Source organism: Gopherus evgoodei, chromosome 2 (assembly GCF_007399415.2).
Source record: "Gopherus evgoodei ecotype Sinaloan lineage chromosome 2, rGopEvg1_v1.p, whole genome shotgun sequence".
Taxonomy (NCBI): Eukaryota; Metazoa; Chordata; order Testudines; family Testudinidae; genus Gopherus; species Gopherus evgoodei.
Window position 1 is genome coordinate 279,487,411 of NC_044323.1, and position 25,154 is coordinate 279,512,564.

At 43.7% G+C, this 25,154-nt stretch overlaps 1 protein-coding gene across 5 annotated transcripts in view; it reads right to left on the reverse strand.

The window, feature by feature from the left end:
* Positions 1 to 25,154, reverse strand: part of FAM49B (family with sequence similarity 49 member B) — a 148,803-nt gene that overhangs the window by 105,665 nt on the left and 17,984 nt on the right. For 2 of the 5 annotated variants that reach the window (XM_030553830.1, XM_030553828.1), the window contains exon 1: positions 19,375 to 19,562. The exons of 2 other annotated variants lie outside the window; for them this stretch is intronic. The gene's annotated coding sequence lies outside the window, so the exon portion shown is untranslated. Of the gene's footprint in view, positions 1 to 19,374; positions 19,563 to 25,154 lie in introns of those variants that run through there. One more of the 5 variants, XM_030553825.1, reaches the window with a different exon arrangement.

Consider the following 25,154-nt stretch of genomic DNA (forward strand, 5'->3'; position numbering starts at 1 on the left):
AATTTTTACTATACTCTGACAAAGGCAATGTATGTGACGAAGTCCTGCTAAGCTGTTTGCCTAAGCATAGCCTTGGCAAACACTGTGGGTGCATACAATGAATACAAAGCCAAAAATTAATATCAGTGTTGCATTTTGGACACAACAGAATTCCTACCAGTCTCAGACCTATGAAGAGCATCTGAAATATTATTTGGGAGACCAAGGATCTTCTGAAGATATTTGTTTTGAATCACTTCCAGTCCCATGGTATCATTCCATCCCTGTATTTCTGCTCCATACAAATTTGAATCCATCCCTGTATTTCTGCTCCATACAAATTTGAATCCATACTTTAGCCTCAAACACTCTTAAGAGCTACTGCAATTAAGTTGCCCCCATCAATCCAGTAAAACATAACACTGTTTGCAGTGAATGTGAAGCCTTCTCTTGTGTTACCTGAATATGCTTACCCCAAAAACCATTTTCCCCAGGTAGGAGAAAGAGCTAACTTGTTCGCTATATTGCCCATCAATCCTCCATTTATGCAACTTGTGTCAGACTAAAAACAATTACTTTAGCTGTGGAATAATTTACTGAAAGGCCCTCCAGTTGACAGTCTAAACCAAGTGTGTTTAATAAATGCTTCGATCTCAAAAGGTGTTTGTGAAAGCAGAACCATATCATCTGCATATAACCAGACAGACACAGGATGATTCATGATTTTATGGGAAAATACCGATCCCCTTTTAATGCTAAAACATAATAAAAAAAAAGTTAAAGAAAAAGAGCTAGAAGACAGCTCTATTGAACCCCCTTTGTCACTGGGATAGAATCAGTCAGTTCCCTATTCAGGACTATCCTGATCTCGGCCACTGTTTGTCTGTGAAAAGCTCTTTACGTACAAAGTAACCAGGGATCTATTCCTGCCATCTCCAATTTGCCCAACATACGGTCCCTATCAAGAGAATCAAAGGATGATTTTAGATTGACAAAGGCTGCAATTTTCCCCCTTAGAAGGCACATACGGTATACTCCAAAAACCCTATAATTTGAACCTCTGCGTTATTCGAATCCCTTCCTTGTCCCACAGAATGAGAGACATGCCCTCTGCAGCATGTACCTGATGCTGGGGGACAAAGAAGGGATTTGGAGAATGCAAATAATAGAGAAAATACCTCTGGATTGCAAGGAGGAGGAAGAGGATGAATCCTCAGCTGCAGAGGAGGTTGCTGCGGTACCCTGTAGCAGCAGAGCTGAAGAGGGCTCCCTGTGCTGCTGTAGGGCTGATGAGACTTGACCCCTGGACGAAAAAAAGCTCTTTATAGCATTCTTTCGATGAGCCATAGTTGCACCTTTCAGCAAAGGCTATTTGCTAAAGTGATACACCGTAAAGTGTCCTACATGGTTTGTTTTTCATTTAACAAAATATTCTAACAATTTAGAACTGAACAGTTTGCCAGTAACTTTTCTGCTCAGTGACCTCTGGTTGATTGGAGTTCCTAGTAACCATGAGATTCCAGCCCTGCCATGGAAAAAATAGAGCCTGCTGTCACAGGAGCAACCTTCTATCGGTTTGGAAAGAAGAAAAAGGAATGAAATCTTGTGCAGCAAGGAGTATATGTCAGATAGATGGATTCTACCATGGGCAGATCTGCCCTGACAGTGAAGGGATGGCTAGAAGCACCGATGTCATTAAACCAGAGAAGCATCACCACCATCCATTATCCAAATCTGTTAACATTCAAGGTTAGAACTCCTACTAGTGATAAACACTATGTTTGAGAAGGCAGAGACAGAAAAAAAGAGAGGTCAGTGACAACGGAAGAGGAAAAGAAAGATGTGCAAAAAGGCAGCTTCCTACTCAATGAACAAAACTTAAAAACAAAAAACTGTCCTAAATGCAAGTCAAATGCAATGTCAGAAATACAAAGAGCAACAGGCCAGATTAGAATTCTCTGACCCAAGATAAAATTGGAACATAAACGCTACGTTCCAAGTGTTTTCTATTATATTAAAGAGACAAGGTGGTTAAAGTAATCTCTTTTATTGGACCAACTTCTGCTAGTGAAAAAGAGAAGCTTTTGAGCTACTCAGAGCGAATCTTCTAGGCTGGGAACGGAACTCAGACAATATGTCTACATTGCAAACAAAAACCCACAGCTGGCCTATGCCGACTGAGTCGGGCTTACACAACTCAGGCTGTTTAATTGAGGTGTAGACTTCCAGGCTTGGGCTGCAGCCTGAACTCTGGAGCCCTCCCACCTTGCAGGGTTCTAAAGCCTAGGGTCCCTCCCAAGCCCGGAAGTCTACACTGCAATTAAACAGCCTCACAGCCGTACCCTCATAAGCTTGAGTCAGCTGGCACAGGCCAGACATGGGTAATCACAATGTAGACATACCCAGAGTATCACAGCTAAATACAAGGTAGAAAAGATTGTTTAGCATAAGTAGTTAACACATATTCTAAGGGATTATTCAAGGTAAAGAGGCCCCTAAACACCACTGCAGACCTAGGACAAAAAAGAGAGGTTAGTGAGTCACAGATTGTTGTAATAAAACATAAATCCCATGAAGGACAAGGCTCCCTGTCTCTCCCCCAGTGGACTACTTATGCCCTGTTCAATCTTTATTTAGCTGTGACAATACATTTCCCAGCCCTAAAGAGGAGCTTTGTGTAACTCGAAAGCTTGTCTCTCTCACTCACAGAAGTTGGACAAATACAAGATATCACGTTTTCTCTAATACCTTGGGACCAAGACAGCTACAACACTACTGCATACGTAAATTCCAATGTCTCTGCTGAGTCCATGAGTTTTAGTGTTTAACAAAGTTATGAATTTAAGCTCTCAGGCTCATCTTTTGAAGCTGTTGTGCAGGTTTCCTATGAGGACAAGGACTGAGAGGTCAGATATGGAGTAACTATTTTGTCAAAAGTGTTCACTCATGGATGATATGGTGTTTGTGTCTTATTTTTCTGTGGCAGTTCATCCAAGAGTGTTGTGAATATCTGGTTTTACCCACATAGTTGTACACCACATGTTGCACAAGGTATGTGTAAGATCCATGGATCTTGAAAGGTGTATTGTGGGGGTATTGATCATTGTAGCAGTGGAGATATGTCTGAAGGTTTTGCATTCTTTGTTATGGCACAGTCTAATGCTTCATTGAGTTGGTGGGTCCTTGTCTACAGGGAGCTTGCTTTACCTGACGAGTGTGGCAACACTGTAGGGGTTGTTTGAAGGCCAGAAGAAGGGGTTCAGGAAAGATTTCTTTGAGGATGGGGTTCCCACTGAGAATGAGTTGTAACTGTTTAATGATAGCCTATATGATTCCATTGTGGAGTGATAGGTGACAACTAGGGGTTGTGTGGACAGAGGGTTCCCGCCCCCTATATTGAAGCAAGTTCTCTTGGGTATTTGGGTAGCTCGTTCCACGATGCAATCTACATCTCTGGTGGAGCTTCCTTTTTGGTGAAGGTGGTTTTAAGTACATTAAGGTGTATATCCTGGACTTTCTCCTCTGAGCATATTCTGTGGTATCTCTGGGCCTGTCTGTAGACAACAGATTTCTTGCTGTGTTTGGCGTGGTTACCGGGTCTGTGATGGTAGATCAATAGTGAAGGTAGATTATATTGTCATTGGTGGAATACAGCTTCACGTTGACAGACTTCTGAAATGAAAACCCATATGCTGATAGAGAGATCATAGTCTTGGTGTAAGGATGAGGCCTTTTCCTGTACCCATACTGTAAGGTCTGAGGCTTTTTTCTGCAGCCACATTAGGAGGGCAGCAGTCATGAGCCACGAAGCAGAAAGTCGCATCCTCACATTCCATCTAAATTACATTAAAACAATGTAATATTGGGCTATTAAGAAGGTGATCCTGCCTAACAGTACTCACCACGGCCACATAAACAAACATATCTTTAGATGGTTAAAGTTGTGACAGTAAAATCTATACTTCTATTGTTTTGCCTTTATGGTCCCTACTTCTCTATTGTTTATCTCAGGGGTCGGCAACCTTTCAGAAGTGTTGTGCCCAGTCTTCAGTTATTCATTCTTATATAAGGTTTTGCATGCCAGCAATATATTTTAACATTCTCGGGAGGTGTCTTTCTATAAGTCGATCTAAGCTATTGTATGTTAAGTAAATAAGGTTTTTAAAATGTTTATGAAGCTTCATTTAAAATTAAATTAAAATGCAGAGACCCCCAGACCGGTTGCCAGGACGTGGGCAGTGTGAGTGGAACTGAAAATCTGCTCGCATGCTGCCTTTGGCATATGTGCGATAGGTTGCCTACCCCGAGTTTATCTGTATGGTCTCTGTCTGGTTCTTTGATGTTTCTGTCGCATAACTAATTTTGCTAGGTGGAAATCAACTATGGTGGTTGAGTACAACTGGTTAAATAACTGTTTTACAATGTGTTAGGATTGGTTGAAAAATAGTTCAGTAATATTTTAGTTAAATGATTGGTTAAATACAGCTAAGCAAAACTCAAGTTTCACTCTATAAACTAGGGTCCAAAAGGAAGGTTTTTGGAACCAACTTAAGGACACAGCCCCAAGATCAGAGCTATCAGATCTCGACACCCTGCCAATCACACCCTGCAGAAGCTGGAGTCCCCTGATGACCTAATCCTAACAGGCTATCAAGAAAAGTTCACCTGCCTTATTGGGAGTGGAGAGCATTGTATGCTTAGTGTGTGCATCCTGTTTTGGTGATCGTTGATAAATAGAGGTTAAGGATATTACTGCATAAGGCTCTTTCACTGGTAAAAGACCTGAAAAACAAGCAAAAGATTAAGCCCCGAGCCCTAGGAATTGAATATGGGTGGCCCTGAGCCCTAGGAATATGGTGCCTGTCCTCCAGAGCCCTAGGAACTGGGAATGGATGGGGTGCCTAAATCAACCAGGTTACAACAAACTCTAGGAAGCAGGTAGATCTGGGGTGTCCTAGAGTGTGTGCCTTGAGCCTAGGAACTAGGTAGAGACTGGGAATCCTAGAGTGTGCGGGTAACAAATTTAGGGTAAAGTTTGGTGCCTTATACCTTGAGCCCACAGAAGAGCAAAGGTGGATGCCCTAGAATGTGTGTAAGAGAATTTTGTGTAGGTAACATTGGTAATTAGTGAAGTGGGAATTAGCGAAAATTTTAAGGAGGAAAAACATGATAGGAAATGACTAGATGACTTTTAAAAAAAAAAAAGCCACTTTCACTAGATGCCCCTCTGAAGTCAAAGAGAGTGCAAGGAAAAAAGATAATCAGTGCTTATGAATTACTGGAGAAAGGGAGGGAAAGCAGATTTCTCAGCTAGAGAAGAAGAAAGCTCTTAACTGAAAATAAAAACATTTCTAACACTTTAGAAAACTGAGTAAGACTAAAAAGGTTAAGAAATATGTGAAACACCATGAGGAACAAGAAAGTTGCAAAGTCAGCTATGTTTAATAGAAAGGAATTAAACAATAAGCCCAACATTCAGTTAATATAATTGCTTACCTCTGCTACATTTAGTGATGAGAAAAATCTAATCACCTTTCCTCTATATCAAGGGTCCCCAACACAGTGCAGCATGTCCTGGCCACTGGTCGAGTACCCGCCGAAATGCCGCAGAATTTCTGCGGCATTTCGGCGGCGACGCCTCTCAATGACGTTGCTTGCCACCGACAAGCAACATCATCGAGAGGCGTCGCCACCGAAATGCCACAGAAATTCGGCGGCATTTTGGCAGATGCTCGACCACCGCCACGGTCCTTCGTCCGGCGCCCACTAGACGAAAAGGTTGGGGACCACTGCTCTATATAGTGTTTTGTCAATAACAGTGTCAAGGATAATTTAATTCAATTTTTGATGGTGGTATTTAAGGCCATCATTGTCTTACAATACATTGAATTGCTAAGCCATAATTGTGTGTTCATTGATAAAAGCGACGTTATTAAAACTGCAAAGTGAGCTATATTCAGTCACTAAGCTATCTAACAGGACTAAAGTAAATGCTTTATTTTTAGGAAAGCTTGATTTTGGAATCTGGAAACAAACGGTTCCTCTGATCATTAAAGCTAGTGCTTCCCATTTGAAGGAAGCTTTGGATCAAACTAAGAAAAGTGCTTTTGCAAATTAAAGAATTTTAATATTGAACACTTAACATGTTCTAAGTTAAAACTATAAGCCCTTTCAGGATTGTTGAAACTAAATTGTTTTAAGTTACACAGGAGGCTTTTTTAGTTCCCCTTTTTGAGAATTTACACATATATAAACAGAACAAAATGGAAAACAATATGCAAACCATTTTGTCAATACTGCAAAAGCAGCAAACATGAAATTTAAGGTGATAAAAATGAACCAAATGCAAACTTAGTGTAAGTGTCATAGTTTCAGCAATGTAAAGAGTATTTTACACACATGCCTCTTCCAGAGTGCCAGGACTACTGCCCTCACAGAGGTATCACAACTACATGACGAGAGCAAAAATCTTACCTTTTCAGCAACCCCCTTTTTCTGGAGTACCATTAAGTCATACAAATTTGTAGAGAAGGGAAGAAATGGGGTGCATTGGTTACCAATGGTTTTAACAAACATCCAGGAAATTTAACATTTTATCCACATGCTTTACATAGGAGCTCAAATTATTGTCTGAGAAGTAGTAATTATTTTATTTAGTTCTTTCTGTCCTCAATTGACACATGTACATTCTTTCTTGTGGGAGTTCTATACATAGAAGAGCAACTTTATGTTATTAGATTGACAAGAAGAATGCCATACCCTGCAGCTTTATTTCATACTTTCATTCTCCTATGATTATGTGGAAACGAGATTAGTTTGTTTTGATTTGCTTTTTAAAATCATGAGTATGGTAGCATCAAGAGTGAACAATGTCATTTCATGCCTGACTCACCCAGAACTATCTATGTTTCAACATGTTGCTTTTTATGTTCCTCTATAAACATGTCATTACAATCCCTCACTTGCACTAAAGAGATTTAAAAACCACATAAATCCACCCACTGAGATAAAGATATGAAGAACTGACACAGCACATAACCCATAAAAACCCTAGAACGTTAAGACCGGAAACTAGAACTTGTGGCTCTCATACTGAATTGTTTATATTTTTCTAACCATACTGCTTTTTATAGGACGCACCTTAATTTGAAAAAAAAATATATGATACTTAACTTCGTCTGCCACATATCCAGTGTCAGATATCAGTAACCAGCTGTGCTAAGAGACCCAGCACAGAGGTAAATTCTTCAGGGCAAAACCACAATTTACTATTACCATCCTATTTCTCCAATAGGATAGTGTTATCTTTAAATTGCTTTTAAAACCATTCACTAGCAGTGTTTAGGAAGCTTTCACTGGAAACTGTGAGGGTGTAAGCCAGTTTCTGCAGCATTTAATCTTTTATACAACCAATTTGTTTTAGCCTGTAAGGTTACAAAGATAACCTTCCAAAAATGAACGGAACATAAGCCTTCCCTGTCACTGCTCATAGCTCTGCAGCAGAATGCAACAGATCCAGGTCAGTTTCATGTATTGTTCAGAATCCTGTGACCAGAAGTGAAATTGTTAATAGTCACATCAATTTCACCCAAATGATTCTGAGTAAGGAACAATAGGACAGCAACAGAAGACACTGGAGTTACTTATACAAAAACAAGAGGACCCAGAAATGAAGAATGTAGGAGAGAGCCAAGCAGAGGCTCACTGAGCTTGATTTACATACAAAAAAGCCAAGCTGAAATAATATTAAGATTGCAATTTCCTAGTTTAAAAATACCTGGGGGGTGGGAGATGGAGGGGAACAAAACAGAAATTCCATCACATCACATCCTACTGACACTCATATGGCTCATCAGCAGGGTTGGAACCTTTGGATTCATCACACAGACCTCTGCCACTTGAACTACTAGAATAACTGATAGCAGTAGCAGGTGATCATCCCCTGCGGACTCAGGAATTTTGGGCTCAATTCCAAGATCTAGACAGGAGTGTTCTCTAATGGGCATAGACTCTGCCTGTTCCCCTGCAAGCCTGACCTTTTCTGATGAGTCTTCTCCAACCTGTTCCATTCTTCTTGCCTTTCCAGTCTGTGCTACTCAAGCTTCTCATCCTAGTCACATTCTCCTTGCCCACCCAATCCCAATCGCCCCAGGCCCCCTATTCAATTGCAGTTTGCCCCCTATCCAACCAACTGGCGCCCCATCTCTTCCCCGGTGCCAATCACCTTGCGTAACCAGTTCCAGCCTACCCCTAACCCTGCTTCCCAATCCCCACCTCACCTCCCCACCCAGTCCTATCCGCATCCCCACCAAACCTTGGCCCAATCAATCTACTCCTTTTCCTTCTGGTATGGCTTATTTCCCCTTCACATTTCACACTGCCTGGATGCTTAAGGCGGCGAGAGGTGAGAAGACATTCAGAACATAGAGCACTGAAGAGATAGGGTCTCTGTTCTTAGTTCCAGTGCCAAACACCACCCATACCTGGAGTGCACCAGGTTGCAGCCACTATTCCAGCTCCTCTTGGATATATTATTACATTTTTGGTTGCACTTTCCCCCCTCACCTGTTCATCTATGCACTCTCCATCCGTGGCCCCACGAAGTCGCGTGACCTCCCTGTCAACCTCCTCCTAGCCCTCGCCAAAATGGCCATCTTCAAAACCAGGGAGAAAAGGTTAACCAACGGAGTTTCCTGGGACCGTGTGGCCTATTTACGCTCCTCCATCTGTTCACGCATCTGGGTAGAATTCCTCTGGGCGGCGTCTGCTGGCTTCCTTGACACCTTTGAGGAGCAGTGGGCGCTGCCTGGGATTCTCTGCATGGTGTCCCTGTCTGGTTCCCTTCATTTAGCCCTTTGACTTCACGTCCGTTCCTGTAATCTCATTAGTTGTCCCCAGCAATTATTTGGTATCACGGACCTGCAGATCCTCCCCTTAGGCTGAAGGGAGGTCCCTTAGCCCACTTCCTGGATACCAACAGGACCATCTCAGCCTGAAGCAGCTGTGAGCAGCCATTACAAAAGTCCAGTTTCACGCCTGTAGTCCTGGGCTGGAGAAAGCATGCTCAGTGGGGATGATGTGCAGTCTGGTCATGTGTAGGAGCTGGTTGAGGCTTGAGGATCACCAGTGAGTATTAAATTTTTGGAGATTTTAACAGCTAAAAATTTAAGAAGTCTCTATGGGAAGAGGGATGGCTCAGTGGTTTGAGCATTGGCCTGATAAACCCAGGGTTGAGAGTTCAATCCTTGAGGGGGCCATTTAGGGGTCTGGGGCAAAAATCTGTCTGGGGATTGGTCCTGCTTTGAGCAGCGGGTTGGACTAGATGACTTCCTGAGGTCCCTTCCAACCCTGATATTCTATATATGAACTATAATTTGTCAAAGGCTTATAACCTGACCAAGTAAGGGTGGATTTTCATGTAAAGGGCTAAAAGCACATTCCTGATAAAAAGCACCCCAAACCCTCTTCTAAAGCTATGTCTACACTAAAAAGATAAGTCAACCTATGTTAAGTCGACTTACAGACACCACATTAACTACTGCAGTGGCTGATGTCCACACTGCCCTCTTCGGGTCGGTGGTGCGCGTCCTCACTAGAACTGCTTCCACCGACCTAAGAGGGGCAGTGTGGGGAGCTGAGAGTTCACTCTCTCAGTTCTGCTGGCAGCTACCTGCCAGGAGCCCAGCTGCCCCACAGGCTCCCCTCCCCGCACCTCCTCGGTCCCTGCTAGCAGCATGGAGGAAGCCGCCCCAGGCTTCTGGACCTGACTTCCAGCCAGGAGCAGGGTCCAGTCTCCTTGTTCACCAGTGGAGCGGGGCAGCTGGGTTCTAGCTGCCAGGCTTTCTTGTCAATTTCATGGCTTCTCTGTGAAATTAACAAGAACCACAGCCAATGTAAGGAACACAGTTTCTACAAAGACATTGGGGCATCCTAACTACACTGTTATAAGCCCTATGCCTCTTATTGGGGTAGTTTTATTATGTTATCATACCAGGGAAGTTACATCGGCAGGCAGAGCATTTCAGTGCGTCCACTTCCACTGTTTTGTCGACGAAAGTCACTTCTGTCAATAAAGCTCTGTAGATTTCAAGTCCCAGATGCAAAACATGGGAACACAGAGCATTTCAGAGGAAAAAAAATCACCACATTTTATTTATTTATTTATTTATTTATCTCATTCTCAGAAACAGCCTAAGTGTTTTGGATGAATTTTTCCTGAAAATTCAGCCTGACACAGACACCAGGCATGAAAAATTTCAGCTCAAACAGGGTTTGGCAAAGTTTTAAGCAATTGAAAACAAGGTCTTATTATGGGAACTGTTAGGCAACATTAATAACTGATGGTACTACCAGACCTTCCTATAATAAATCCCAAAACAGTATACTTTTATGATCCACATTTATCAAAAAGCCACTATGATTAAACAACTGACAACTTAATTGCTTAGGACTAATGTCATTATTGTCAAAAAAATTAAAACCTTAAAAAAAAATAAAGCTCCCAATAAAACCATCATTTATTTTCTAGACTATAAAAGATACTGCAAAAAACTTTCACTGACACTCAGCCAGGAGACTTCTACTGGCCCACATTAATTTACCTTTATTGCACCACTGCTAACAGAACACAAAGCAATTCATTCAACCATTTATTCAACAGTGATGTAAAAATACTGATCATTTTTAAAAGGTAGAATCACACAAATACCACACAACAGGCTCTCCATATTGATTTTAGCAAAGTAAGTAAAGACTCAGACATACTGTATATTTAAACATAGGAAATGCTTTTGTCAAATACACAGCAACCTTGGTTTACTATGTAAATTTGAAACAAGAATGTTTTTCTTTTAAAAAACTTGTGTGTCAAACTCTAACTTACGATTCAGCTACATACTGTGTAACTTAAGTCATAATGATAGGCAACAATTACTAACAGATGATAGTTAGGTAAACCTTTAACTGTAACATTTTATTTCTTCCAGGTGGAGAATATATCTCACAAGGTTCTAAAGTGCTATACAAGTTTAATGCACATTTTATAACGCCATATATGCTGCCGTAGCATTTCCAAGGCTTGCTATATTTTGAATGAATACAGTAAAGTGACAGATTAAATTTTATTTTATTTTAAACTCTGATTTTGGTAATCCTTCAATGGCCAATTGTGCGTACATTTCCATAGCTATTCACACCTCATCGTAATACAAGGCTAAGATAAATGGATAAGTACTACATGTGCTTATGGTGCCTTCCAATTAACCTCAGTTACCTACATTTAGAGAGACATTGAGTTAAAATGCAACAAATTAAAGTAGATGGAATTTTAGCCTATTGTTGCTCCCTTAGACACAAAAAAAGGCCAATTTGTTATACATGCAAGGAGGTATAAAGACTCTAGAATAAAACTCCAAACTCTAGACCAGGGTTTGAAAAGTCAATTCAGTGTAGGGAGTGGGAAATATCCCCTAATGGACATGAAAGTGGAAGCTAATTTCTTAAAAATAAGTTTATTTAAAAATGCATTTTAGCCTTTAAAAGTCACAAAAACAATCTTCCCACTATAAACCTACACAGGTCTGTGGATAGACAATTAGAACTAATGGTATTTGATGCAGAAATCACTGTCAATAGTTCCAGAAATAACAACATTAGGTTTGTATCTCAGCACAGGTTAAGAGACAGGGAATGCCTCCCTTGACCAATAGTAAGAAAGCCTACAGCCCCTCTTTCCTGAAAAGATTCTGTAAGCCAGGGACCTACTGTAAATGTGGGCAGAGGAAGAACCAAGAGACCTGAAGGATGCTAGGCATGACTGCAAATCCACTTTGTCATTTTTCTTAATGTTCAAAATCACATCTTTGCTTAATCAACCTACTTCACACAAAAAACCCCAAGCCCTTTCATCGAGTCAGCTGCTGCTCTACTGCAGCTTTCAGGAATCGCTCATTTATTTCTGTGTAGCACATATCAGAAAAAATCCTTCACGTTGACAGTTCATGCAACTCAATCCTCAAGTATATCAGCAAAAAGAGGACTCTGACAACTGGCAGACAGCTCTATACGGAACTGCAGGAGTCTCACAGCTGACTTTCGGAGTCACTTAAGGTATGCCAATGGAATTCATTTACAGGATCTCCCATGTTGAGGAAATGCTGAGGAATTTAGGATAAAACATTTTTCTGGGTTTCTATGGTTTGGAAACAGTGGGACTTACAAAGATGGAAGAAAAGAAGATACAGGTAGTAGAAAATAATATCCTGAGACAAATGGCAGGCAAATGGATGGCAGACAGTGCACATAGAAGAAATTAAGAGGAAGATGAACTTGGGACTCTCAGTGACAGGCTGGAGAGCACATGCTGAGGTGGTGTGAACATGTGATAAGACAGGGAAGGAGGACAGGACAGCAAAAAGGGACATGAAAGACCAAAGATTCAATGGAAAGACTGTGTCAAGAGAAGTTTGTAGGAAAAAAAATATAAAAAGACCTAGGAACCTGTGCCATGGACTGGAAGAACTGGCAAAAAAATTGTGGGCACCTTCGACCTCAAGCAAATGGGAAAAGGAGTCAACATGGGTCTTTCATGTAACAGGGGAAAGAAATAGATTATTAAATACAGGAAAATGTGACAAGCCATAAAAATTGTCTCACAGAAGGGAAGGTGTAATACCTATAAACATTAGTTGAGCAATGTTAAAATTGACTATATTCAAGTTGATAGAGCATGAAAGGACTAAGTAATACTTAAGTCTGTAATCTACTTGGGTTGCAATCTATATGACAAGCACGATACAAAATAAAGTTGCATAAGGAAGAGTATCTTTATGTTATTCAAATGAGACTTGAAATTAGATTGAGTTGAGACAGACAGATAGATATGCAGGTGGCTGCTCCAGATGGCAGAAGCTCCAGAAATAAATCCGGAAGTCACTCAACCTTGCTTTGGGGTCTGTACAAGTTTTCTCTGGAGTCCATCTCTCAAGACTATACATTTTAAGAATCTGCCTGATGACACTATCACTGCTGAGCATTTTGAAACACTTGCCACACTGGGAGCGCAAACAATCAGTAACAGTTTGCATTATCTAGGGGCATACAAAATCGAAGCAGAAGTTTTCTCTAATGTGAAAAATACCCAAACTAAATACATTTTTTTCAAACAGAATTATAATTATAATTTTAACTAAATACTTCATTTTGGAATAATTATAAATGACTTCTAGTAGTCTCCCTCAATCAAACCACAGTTTAGTATCCTATTATGTGTAATACAGGTCACTACATGCACCCCCATTTTCATCTGTAAATGCTAGAACTGATTTTGCCAGATATTGCAATATACCATACTTCCTTGGCATGCACAGAACATAGCACATGGCAGTTTGGCATTGTTACTGCCACCTCTCATACATTTAAAAAGGTGCACTGCTCTCACAGGAGCACTTGATTAACTTTAAAATGTCTGGAGGAGCAAGTGTAGCATTCTGCAGAGGCAGCTGTGTACTTGTACTCAACTGACGCATTCTGCTTGCTTCTGTAGTTCTGCTAGATCTTGTAACAGTCTTTGCGCTGACACCTTTGTACCTGTAGAAGACAGTCTATATCACCTGCTGCTAGCTTGCGTTCAACGTAGACTCTGAACCTTGTCAAAGTCCTTGATGATATCACTTGCTGGCCAGTATAATACCCAAAGAATTGTGGAACTTCAGTGACTGTGCCCATGACATCTTTTGAAGTACGTCTAGTTGACACCTCCATCTGCAGCTACTTCTTTAGCTTAGACTTGGCCTTAGCAATCCTCACGTAACCACAGTCAATGAACATGGACATTGGTACAAGAAGCCAGCTCATGTGACAAGATATCCTTGATGTGACCCTTTTGCGAATTTGCCTGTATGCCTATCAGTCTTGAACAGATAAGGCTGGTGTCAAATACCTGTGTTGGACCAACCATTACGTGCTTTTTTTTATCACTGCCAGTGTATCTATCATCCTTGGTATTGTATTACAGAACCAGGTGGGCTAGCTATGTTCAAATTCTTGCATTTGTTATGTGTCAACTGTGCTTCACCCAACTGATGGTGGTGCCACTCTAAAAACAATGTTTACTCTTGTCTCCGAGTGCTTAGTGGGATCTAAAGGATCCACTCACAGTTCTAGCTTCTGACTAATGGCTTCTGTGTCCATTGCATCTGCAGCAATCCTTGACTTCTTGGTGTAGCTCTTGTATTGCATTTGGTGTATGTTTGGTTTATAATCTGTTAATGTCTTTCATTGTCCAGTATTTGAAAATTATTTGTCATGGGTGAATACATAAGAACTTGCTGAGTGAGCATACTCAGAGTACAAGAATATACTTCCTGTCTCAGTTTGGGGAGGGAGGTGGGCACGGGTGATGTTCCATATGTTTTGTACGCTCAACAGTGACAAAGTGTCATCTGGCAGTTTCTTTTTTATGTAGGGTCTTAAAATAAGAAATACACACACACACACACTCTATGGACACAAACAAAATACTGCCAAAAACTTGTATTTGGCTACCAGTCTCAGTTCTTGAGTGTGAGAGAGTATAATAGGGGAAGTTTAAAATGGGCCCTGAAATTAAATTGAATTTCATGAAGCTAATGCTAGGATTGATTTGGTCATGCTACTTAGAATGCATGAGAAAGTGAAGAGAAAATTTCTGCATATGCTGGAGACTGGAAACCTTTGCTGAGCCCAAAGCAGAAGGAGCAATAGTGCAAGCAAAAAGTAGTGAAGGTGTAGGTGAAGATTATAGCAAGTTTTTCAGCTGTGATGGAGAATACTTCATTTGCCCAAGAGAAGTATTTGCTAGATAAAGACCGCCAATAAATAATTAAAATAATTCATGTTTATTGTCCTCCAAGTAACTAGAACCACCACTAGTGTCCCTCTAAACACTATCTCCTAAATGGCAGAGTCAATTTCTATCACTGTATTGCTCAATAATTCATTAGTGCTCAATAGGAATATTCCCTGCTTCTCTGTATCTTTACAATACCAATACCCAGTATGCCCTGTGAGTGAGGACTAGGAACTTTGTTCAGGGTATTTGCTGTTGTATCAAAACTATCTACATATTTTCCCTACAGTATTTTTAACTTGCTTTACTATGATTTATTTGGATGGCATAGTCACACAATGGTCCACTATAGTTAAAGACAACACAGAAAATTTTAGAGCAGGAAAGCTTTTGGGACAGAGACCATTTCTTACAAGTGCACAGCCCCAAGTACAATGGGTTCTTGATCCAATTAGAGCTTCTGAGCACTTTTTAATACAAATGCATTTAATGATAAGAATACCACCTTACTAACAGCTTTCTGCTTACTTACACCACCATCTTATAGTCTGACTTAGATAAAAAGTTTTTCACTTTCCTATTAAACACGTTATTGGTATGGAATAGTATTGTATGCCATCCCAAAAGTGGATGTATTTTAGTGATGAAGTAACAGTATCTGTAAAGCGCTCTGGAATCATTCCTGGTAAAGATACTAAAGAAAGGGGAACACTGAAAAACCTCTTAAATCTGTGCACTTCAGTAAAGAGCAATTTACCAGGAAGAGCACACAACCAGGAGGATATTTTGATTCAAGTTCTAGCCCTGCCAATAATTTACTATGTGACTGTAGATAACTATTTAATCTTTCTTCCCCAATTCATAAAATGGGGATAGTGCTGTCCCAAATACTGGTACGTAAAAAGTCTTAGTTCACTAGTGTTTCTAAAGTGCTCTGAAGTAGTAAGAGCATGAACAATTCAACAATTTTCCAGTACTGTGTAAAGAGACAGTGATGCGTAAGGAGTCAGCAGGTTTAATTTATAATAGGAGAGAGTATGGAGTTAAATGTAATCTAGGTGAGAATATACCATGACTGAAGTCACAAAATTATTTTCCTGTGTAATAGGGGGAGGATCATTGCACACCTGAGAACAACAATACTTTGCACTTATATAGCACATTCCATCAGAGGCACTAAAAATGGTGTAAATGAACAATGAGACTTCATCATTACAGCAAAAAAACTGACATATGTCAAACTGCCATCAAGGTCTAGGATGCTGATGAAGTTGCATAGAAAATGCAAAGGAAGAAAAATACCAAGAATCTTCACAGCAGCAGTCTACATACAAATATTTTAGATGTCAAAAAAGTCACTTAGTATTTTCATGAGCAGTGATTCAACTGCAAAGTGACAAACCGAGGCTCTGAATTACATTTCTCCCACATTCTTAAATCAAGCAAGAGGAAATTAGTGACCTGTGAACTGCATTTTATCATCAGTTCCATTCAAAAAAAATTTTTTTTAATAAATTATTATTTTCCTTTCATGGTTTAGGAATTCACCTGAACCCTACATGGAATTATAGCCCCATCAATCACCTACTACTATAGATAACATTTTATTATGCTGTCTAAACTTCAAGATATTACCAATACTACCATAAATTCACGAGTTACGTATTCTAGATAAACCATTGCATATTTTAGTCTTAGCTTTTTAGAGAAGCTAGATGTACCTTCAACAAGTTTAGCCTGCAGAAAGAGGTCAACAGCAAACACTTCTACTATTCTTCAACTACTACAAATTCTGACATGATCTATGTATCTTGGATTCTGTGGCATGATTACAGTGCCCCAAATGCAAATGGGTTCAAGAGAAGGCCATTTAAATTAAATAGAAAATGAGGTTAGGTCACTAACTCCTGGCACAAGTAGATACAACTCTATTAACATCAGTGGAGATGTGTCCACTTATATGAGTGGGGAAATTTGCCAATGTCTGATATTTGGAAGGGAAAGATGATTAAATCCTCTGGGAATGGATAGATCCAGGGTACACTCATCCTGGAAGATGTTTTATACATGACAATTTATACAAACTAATGCAGAGGTTTCCACATTCTTTTTTTGCTGAGCCCCTCTTCATTGATTCATGTCCCATGCATACAGCCCTCTCAGGGGAGGGGTGCCCAGTACCCACGGAGACCTTGCGGGAGGGGGAATGCGGAGAACCACTGCATTCCAGAGGCAAAGTAATCATAGATCAGCATGTGACTACTGCAGTTTCTTGCAGTCAAAATACTGATTTAAAAAAAAAATAGAAGGGATGAACAATTACACACCCCTATTGCCTCCTCTAAGTGTCACAATTAAGTGCCTCCAGGGCATATATGGAAATAAAGCAGGCAGTGGAGGAGAGAGAATCCAGGTGGACTATATATGATGATGAAGACAGTGATGAGCCTGGAAGCCAGTAGAGTGAGAAAGTGATGAAGATATGGCTGAGGGTGTGAGAAGAATGATAGGAAGGAAAAGAAAGAAGCCAAGTTCAAGGGGAGAGTTGGATCAATGTGTGGGGAAGGGAGGAAATGAATGGAAGGATTAAAAACTTTGATAGACTACTCAGTAAAGAGAAAGCATAACAGGAAGGGATGAAAGAACTGGAGTACAGTGAGAAGTGATGGGATTTGGTCACCAGTGTTTGACTGAGAGCAAGGCAGCAGATGCTAGGAATCAGGCCCTGGGCAATAGGTAGAAGATCGGCAGAGAGAGAAGATAGATGACTAGGAGGTTTGAACATGGGATTAAAGAGTAGCATGTGATGGAAGAACTGGCCAAGAAGACAGTCAGGGAAGATGTAACTGATGAGAGTTGGCTGGAAAGAGGAAAAAAGAAGCTGAGGGAGGGGAACTAGGGTCAGTGTGGAGAGGCAGAAGGAAAAAGTGGAGGGTAACCAACTTAGAATAATTGTTAGTGGAGCCAGCAGAGTGAGGCAATAAATAGAGTCAGTGGAGCATTTAAGGAATAAGAAGGAGCACAATTGATTTAGGATGAAAGGCAGGTGTGTTTGAGTGGGGGGTGATAGAAAGTGCATGCATGGTTAGCGAGAATAAGGAGAGTGGGGGATCCTGGTCAGCAGGGAGATGACCTGGGAAACAGCAGGAGGGCATTGAAAAGGAATGAAAGGATGGGGCCATTAAGAAGATGGAGGGGAAAATCAGTGTGTGTATGTATGGCAGGGAAGAGCCAGCTTGGGCTCAGGGAGCAGGACATCAACAGAAATAGGCAGGGCTGAGGCCAAGTGGAGGGGGTGGGGCGGCTGAGGCAAGGAGCCAGTGAAGGGGGGAAGGGAGTAGAGCTGAGATCGGGGAGGATAGTGAGCGAGGTGGGTTCAGGGAGCAGAGGGGGTTGGTGGGGGGACTGAGATGAGGGAGCAGAGTCAGGGGAGCTCTGTGAGAGAAGTGGGTATGGGGAGCAGAGGGGGTGAGGGAGCGGGGTCAGGGCAGAGAAGGTCTGTGGGGGACGAGCAGGACTGAGGTGAGTGAGCAGGGCTGGGGAAGATCAGAGAGGTAACAGGTACAGGGCAGCAGAGGGGGTCAGTGGGGGTGGGAGCAGGGCTGAGGCGAGGCGAGGGAGCAGGATCAGGGGAGGTCAGTGAGGGAAGGAGGTATGGGGAGCAGAGAGGGTCAGTGGGGTGGGGCTGAGGTGAGGGCAGGTCAGAGAAGTTACAGGTAGGAGGAGCAGAGGGGGTCGGTGGGGCTGAGATGAGGAAGCGGGGTCACAGTAGGTCAGTGAGGGAAGCGGGTATGAGGAGCAGAGAGGGTCAGTAGGGGTGGGGTTGAGGGGAGGTCAGAGAGGTGACGGTATGGGGAGCAGAGAGGGTCAGTGCGGGGAGGTCAGAGGTGACGGGTACGGGGAGCAGAGAGGGTCAGTGGGAGGAGGTCAGAGGTGACGGGTACGGGGAGCAGAGAGGGTCAGTGCGGGGAGGTCAGAAAGGTGACGGGTACGGGGAGCGGAGAGGGTCAGTGGGGAGCGGGGGGTGAGGGGAGGTCAGAGAGGTGACGGTACGGAGAGCAGAGAGGGTCAGCGCGGGGAGGTCAGAGAGGTGACGGGTACGGGGAGCGGAGAGGGTCAGTGGGGGGCGGGGGGTGAGGTGAGGGGAGGTCAGAGAGGTGACGGGTACGGGGAGCGGAGAGGGTCAGTGGGGGGCGGGGGTGAGGTGAGGGGAGGTCAGAGAGGTGACGGGTACGGGGAGCGGAGAGGGTCAGTGGGGGGCGGGGGTGAGGTGAGGGGAGGTCAGAGAGGTGACGTGCGGGGAGCAGAGAGGGTCAGTGCGGGGAGGTCAGAGAGATGATGGGTACGGGCACCGAAAGGGGTCAGTGGAGACAGGCTGGGGGGGGTTGATCATCGCGGAGCGGAAGGAGGCGGGGGGAGGACGCAGGTCCCGGGAGGAGTGGCGGCGCTTGGAGGGGGAGGGGCGGGTGCCGGGGTCACTGAGGACGGGAGGGGATGGGGGAGCCGAGCCGAGCCGCCCGCTCCGCCCCCGGCTGCTGCGCCCCGCCTCGCCCGCCCCTGACACTCACCGAGCCGCCCCAGCGCGGGCGTGGGTAGGACCCGGAGCCGCCTTTCCCCGCTCGGCTCGAGGCAGCGCTGCGGCCGAAGCCCCCGCGGAGGGGACGGACCGCTCTTGGCAGCACCGGGCCGCCGCAGGGAACAGGCTGCCACCACCAGGGAGACCGTGCAGGCGTGCGAATGACCCGGATGTACCGGGGGCAGCAAGCAGGTGATTGCGCCTGCGCGCCGGTGACCTACACGTTTCGCATGCGCATGCGCATGCACCTGCCTAAACTCTGCGTATCTCGATCTCTGAACTGGTTTGGAAAGTGAGGCGGGCGGGTACGGCGACCAGTTCTCCCTCTTAAAGGCACAGCGCCACCATTTTCGGCTGCAGAGGAAACCCACAGGCTGCCTCCTGTTAGCCTTGGGCTCACGCCCTAAACTACCGGCATGAAGGCCCGCGGGGCAGCTTGGGGCTGTGGAAGGTCCTGGGGACGGGGTCTGGTCCTCTTCCAGGAGGGGTTTCTCCATCACCCCAGCTCAACCATCCCAACGCCTGCTTCCAGCTGAGGAAAGTAGCAGGATTTCCACCACGCCCAGCGAGTTTCTCATGGGGCCTGCAGGCCCCCAGCTTTGTCCCACACTTGCTCAAAGGGGCAAGGAGTCTTTGGCAGCAGAGTGCCCACCTTCCCCGTTCCCGCAGGACCCTGGGGGGAGCAGCCCAGCACCAAGCGCCCTGACAGATGTTACTGTAGTGCTGTTTAGTGCCTGCTTGGGCAGCACCTTGTATAAACCTTGCTGATTGATGGAGGGTGACTAGATGTTATGATTTTATAGGAACGGTCCTGATATTTGGGGCTTTTTTATATAGGCTCCTCTTACCCCTCCCACCCCCATCCCAATTTTTCACACTTGCTCTCTGGTCACCCTACCTTTATGGGGCACCTGGGCACTGCCTAGGTCAGCCAAAGGCAGAGCTTTTGCCTTTGATGGCCCTAGGTCAGCAGTTCCCAAACTGGGAGTTGCACCGTCAGCAGATGTGGGTTGTGGTAATCTCTAGTGGGCAGAGGATGCCATTTAGCTCCGCACAGCATGTCTTCATATATATGGTGCATGCAAGCTATACCCCGTGTGACCTCGTACACACCATGTGTTCAAGGTCACAGGGTGTGGAGGACACCCTTTTGTAGAGCAAAATGGTATCATTCATGCAGCATGACCTAACATGGGTCATGCTGTGTGGAGGACACCATGTTGCTCTTCAAAATGCCATTCTCCATGCTGTCTGGGGTCCTGGCCGGAAATTCTTCATTAAAATGAGGTTGTGCATCACACAGATTTCTTCCGAAATAAATCAGATTGCAAGCTCTGAACAAAAGACCTAAATTCTGCCATGAGCACAGTGCAGGCAGGGCCCCATGTTGGGGGGGGAGGGAGGGCATCATACTGTTGCAGAATTGCTGCCACAGTGACCAACCTGTCTACTTGCAATTAATTACAAAGCACATCGTGAGTAGACTTTTTAAAAACGCACTATTTGATTTTTTATAATTGTTTTAAAAACTTAAATGCCTTTTTAAAAACCTTCATAGCCACACAAACACTCCTTTAATACTATTTGCGTGAAAACCAGTTCTTTGTCTCCTAGGAGTTCACTTGCTCTTTTCTGATTGTTCCTTGTTTGGAGTCATGAACATCCTTTTTTGACACAGTTACTGTGGAAATTGTTAGGTTGTCACAACTGTGGATTAAGAGACTTTATATGTTGGCTAAGCTGCAGGAGCAAATGAGCGAAACAGAGATCCTGTTTTCTGGGCAGCAGCCTTCAGTAAGAATTCACACACAAAAGGGGAAGAGATCTTTTTTTTTTCCCTGATGTCCAAGTAAAACATTTTTTCAAAATGTTTCCCAAGAGGCCTTAACTGGTCTTTAGAGTGGCTGCATCTTCTGAAGCCAAACACTCTTTTATTATTTAAATTTGGCATTGCTGCATTACTAGCTCTCCAGTGTGTGGCCACACAATAGAATAGGCAAGCTGCCTTTAATGTCAAGAGTCTCAACAATGATAATTTCAAGGCTGCTAGCTTCTGTGCTGCGATTCAGGAACTGTATGAAAAATCAGGACAGGTGGGCAAAAGAACAGAAGTGTAGTGCAATGAGAAAGCAGGTGGCTGGCTTTAAGGTTTTAGTGGTTTGGGTATTCATAAACACAACATTAAGATGAAAAGAAACACTATGGGCAGAGGTGATTTGTTTTAGAGCAGAGGTGGGCAAACTATGGCCTGGGAGCCCTTCAGACATTTTAATCCTGCCCTTGAGTTCCAGCTGAAGAGCGGGGGCTGGGGCTTGCCGAGCTCCAGCCAGGGAGCAGGGTTGAGGGCTTGCCCCACTCTGTGCATGCCAGGTCTCTGCACAGCTCCTGGAAGCAGCAACATATCCCCTCTCCGCCTCCTACGCGTAGGGGCAGCCAGAGGTCTCTGCACACTGCCCCCACAGCTCCCAATGGGAGCAGTGGGGGCAGTACCTGCGGATGGGGCAGTGTGCAGAGCCTCCGGTCTGCGCCTCTGCATAGGAGCCAGAAGGGGGAAATGCTGCTGCTTCCGGAAGCTGCTTGAGGTAAACGCTGAACGGAGCCTGCACCCCTGACCCTCTCCTGCAACCCAATCCCCAAATTTTGTGAGCATTCATGGCCTGCCATACAATTTCCATACTCAGATGTGGCCCTCGGGCCAAAAAGTTTGCCCACCCGTTTTGGAGTAACCAAACTGAAAGCTAGGAGGAGTGTAGCCACCAGGAAGCTTAACTGGTTCAGCTAGTTCCTCTTCAAAAGAGAGGAACTCATGTTTATTGCTAGAACTGTGAATAGTAATGAATATGGAGTTCCCCTCAACCCCACTTTAGTAAAGAGAGTGAGGAACAGAAAACTCAGAGATTCAGATCATAGACATGTACTCACTTTATTATTACCATTGCTTTTGGCAGGACTAGTGCATATGTCCACTCATGCTGCTATCCATACTCTGATAGACTATACAAAGCTTCTTCACAGATTGTTAGGAACTAAGGGCGGGGGGATCCACAAAGGTACTTAGGCACCTAAGTCCCATTTTTAGGCACCACTGCAAGCCACAAAACTCCTGCTTGGCTGTCACCTAAACTTGAAGGCCTCTACCCTCAGTCTGCACCTAAGTTTATTTTGGCCTCTGGGTACCTACACTGCAGCCTCACTCTAGATGCCTCTGTTCTGCCTGAGCAGGCTCACTGCTGCCTCATGTTAGGTGTCCGAGCACCTATTTCCCACCTAAGCGATTCACAAACCAGGTAAGATTTGGCTGCTCAGGTCACATGCGGGGGCCTGATCTAATAGGCAGCCTCTGAGCATGCCTACTGGATTGGGCCCCTCAGGCAAGTTCACACAAATGCAGCAAGACTGCCCCCCTGTCTCCAGGCTCTTTCTCTGACCCATTTAAATATGTCATTGTTTAATTAAAGCAGAACAACTTGAAGAGGAGAAATTGAGAGAGACTATTCTATAGCCTAGTGGAGAGGTAATCACCTGAGAGGTGGCAGATCCCTATTCAAATTCTTCCTCCTTGGAAGAAGCAGGGGACTTGAACTGGGGGTCTCCAACATCTTGGGTGTGAGCACCCTCCTAGGTCAAAGGTTCTAAAGGAGGAGCTCCTTGCCCCTCCCCAGCTGTTTTGTTTCAGGCCCCTCATGCACCTCAGATAAACAAGCACCTATCTTCCCCCAGTTCATGGAGCACTAGCAGAGCTAGGTGCCTCCCTGCAGCCCAGATGTAAATGCCTATCTGAGAGGGGCACGGCTTAGCACACACATCTCCCATTGGCTACGTTAGGCAGGTCCCCAACTAGCATGTTGGCTTTGTGGATTGCAGTCTAAGGCACCCATCTGTCCTCATTCAGAGTACAGAGAGTTTAGGTGCTGAACTCAAGCTTTGTGGATCGCAATATTGTTCCTGTGACTTTCTGAGGCCCTAAAAGTTAGCACCATGATGGTCAGCATTGCAATGCCTAAGTCCCTTCATGGATCCCACCCTTAGTGCTGTGCATGGATACGTGGACTCAGTGTTGGGCAAACTAAAACCTTTAATATATATTTATAGTGGATCTTTGGGCTCAGAGTGGCCGCTTTATGGTGCACTGCTTGGCATACTTCAACCACAAAACCTGTCCAAACAGCCTAGGGAGGATTGCTCCAGTGCAAGGGTGATTCTCCAGTGACATACAGCCAACATGGGGGCTTCCATGCCACAAAATCCAACCGCCTGCCGCAATAGGCATAATTAGATAAAAGGAGAATTGAGCATGCCTCCTGGGCTATCCTGGTCCTGAGCTTTGTTTTTGGTCCTTGTGGCTACTAAAAGCCTATGTATGAGCCAAGGGCAGGCTGTTCTAAAAACAGCACAAGAAGGAAGATATTCACTGAATAGCACCAAGATCAGGGAAGTGCAAGGGATTTGATTTGAACTCCATGCAGTTTGGATGAACCTAAGACTTTAACCCATAACGTTCTCTGCTGCCCTCCTATGACATTTTCTCTCTAAACCAGCTGATAAAAGTGGTGGCTGATAGGGGGTATGGGTACCATCCATCCTTAAATGCGCAAGTCAGTCTCAGATTTTCATGGATCAGTCTCATCCTACAGCTTGTAGAACCTTTAAAAACCTCATATTTAGGAGCCAGTCCTACTCCCACTGATGTCCAAGCCATCAATTTCAAGGAGAGACTGAATCATGCTTTCCATTTGGGTTGCATGCAATATCATGGTTGAATGGTCCTGTCATATCCTCATAGTGCAGATAGTTTGTCCCATTAAACACATATACAAGCACATAACCTTGCCTGAGGGTTGGGGACTTGGGCTATTGAGGACATTGTAAGCAGAGCTGACAGAAGAGCCCTAATGAAACAATAGAAAGGTTTATTATAGTACTTCCACTGGAGTTTGCTGTTCTCAGAAGCTGTAATAATCATGTGTCCCAAGCTGGGTACTCAACTGAATTACTCAACATTAGTAGAAACTTTCAAAAAGTAATCCCTAACGCATACAAAAAAAGCTTTGAATACCATTTATTTTGCCTCAGAGCTTAACTCCAAGTGTTCCCCTCTAGTATAAATACCTCTGAACGGCTTCTTATTAGACTAATAGTAACAGAGACCAAGACGGGACCATGCTTGCCAGTTAGTATCACATAAATTGTAGGTGGCAATTGTTGCTGTCAGCTGCTTCATACACCTGAACATCTCCAAGTTTGTTTTTATTGTACAGCACAACTCCAATGTAGGAGTCTGTGGTTGTACTAATCTGCTCTAAAATGTTCCCCAAAACTAATAATTAACTTGTATACATTTTTAAAATAAGTCCCAAGCCCAAGGGAGTAAGGCACCATGAACAGTTACAATCCTTCTATTACTTTTAATTTTAATGGCAGCCTAAGGAAGAAAGTCAGAAATAATAATAATTAAAAAAAAAAAGGAAGTTCTCTTTTGTCATTTGTACACAGCAATCACAATCTGGTGCATTGTCTAGTAGTGTTTATCCAGGGGGCCCATTAAGTTTTCCATTGCATGTCTCAATGTGGAAAGCAGGCTTTTCCCCATATCCAGAGGTTTTTTTCATTAAGAGAATTTTTTTTACTGTAAAATCTTAAGAATGAAAAAGACAGCAGTTGCTTTTGCATCAATCCTTTGTTATATGGGAGCAGTTCATATCACCTTTCTGCTACAGATAAAACTAAGGTTATGTTTTCCCACTTTCAGATTTCTCTGCTCCAGTCACCGTG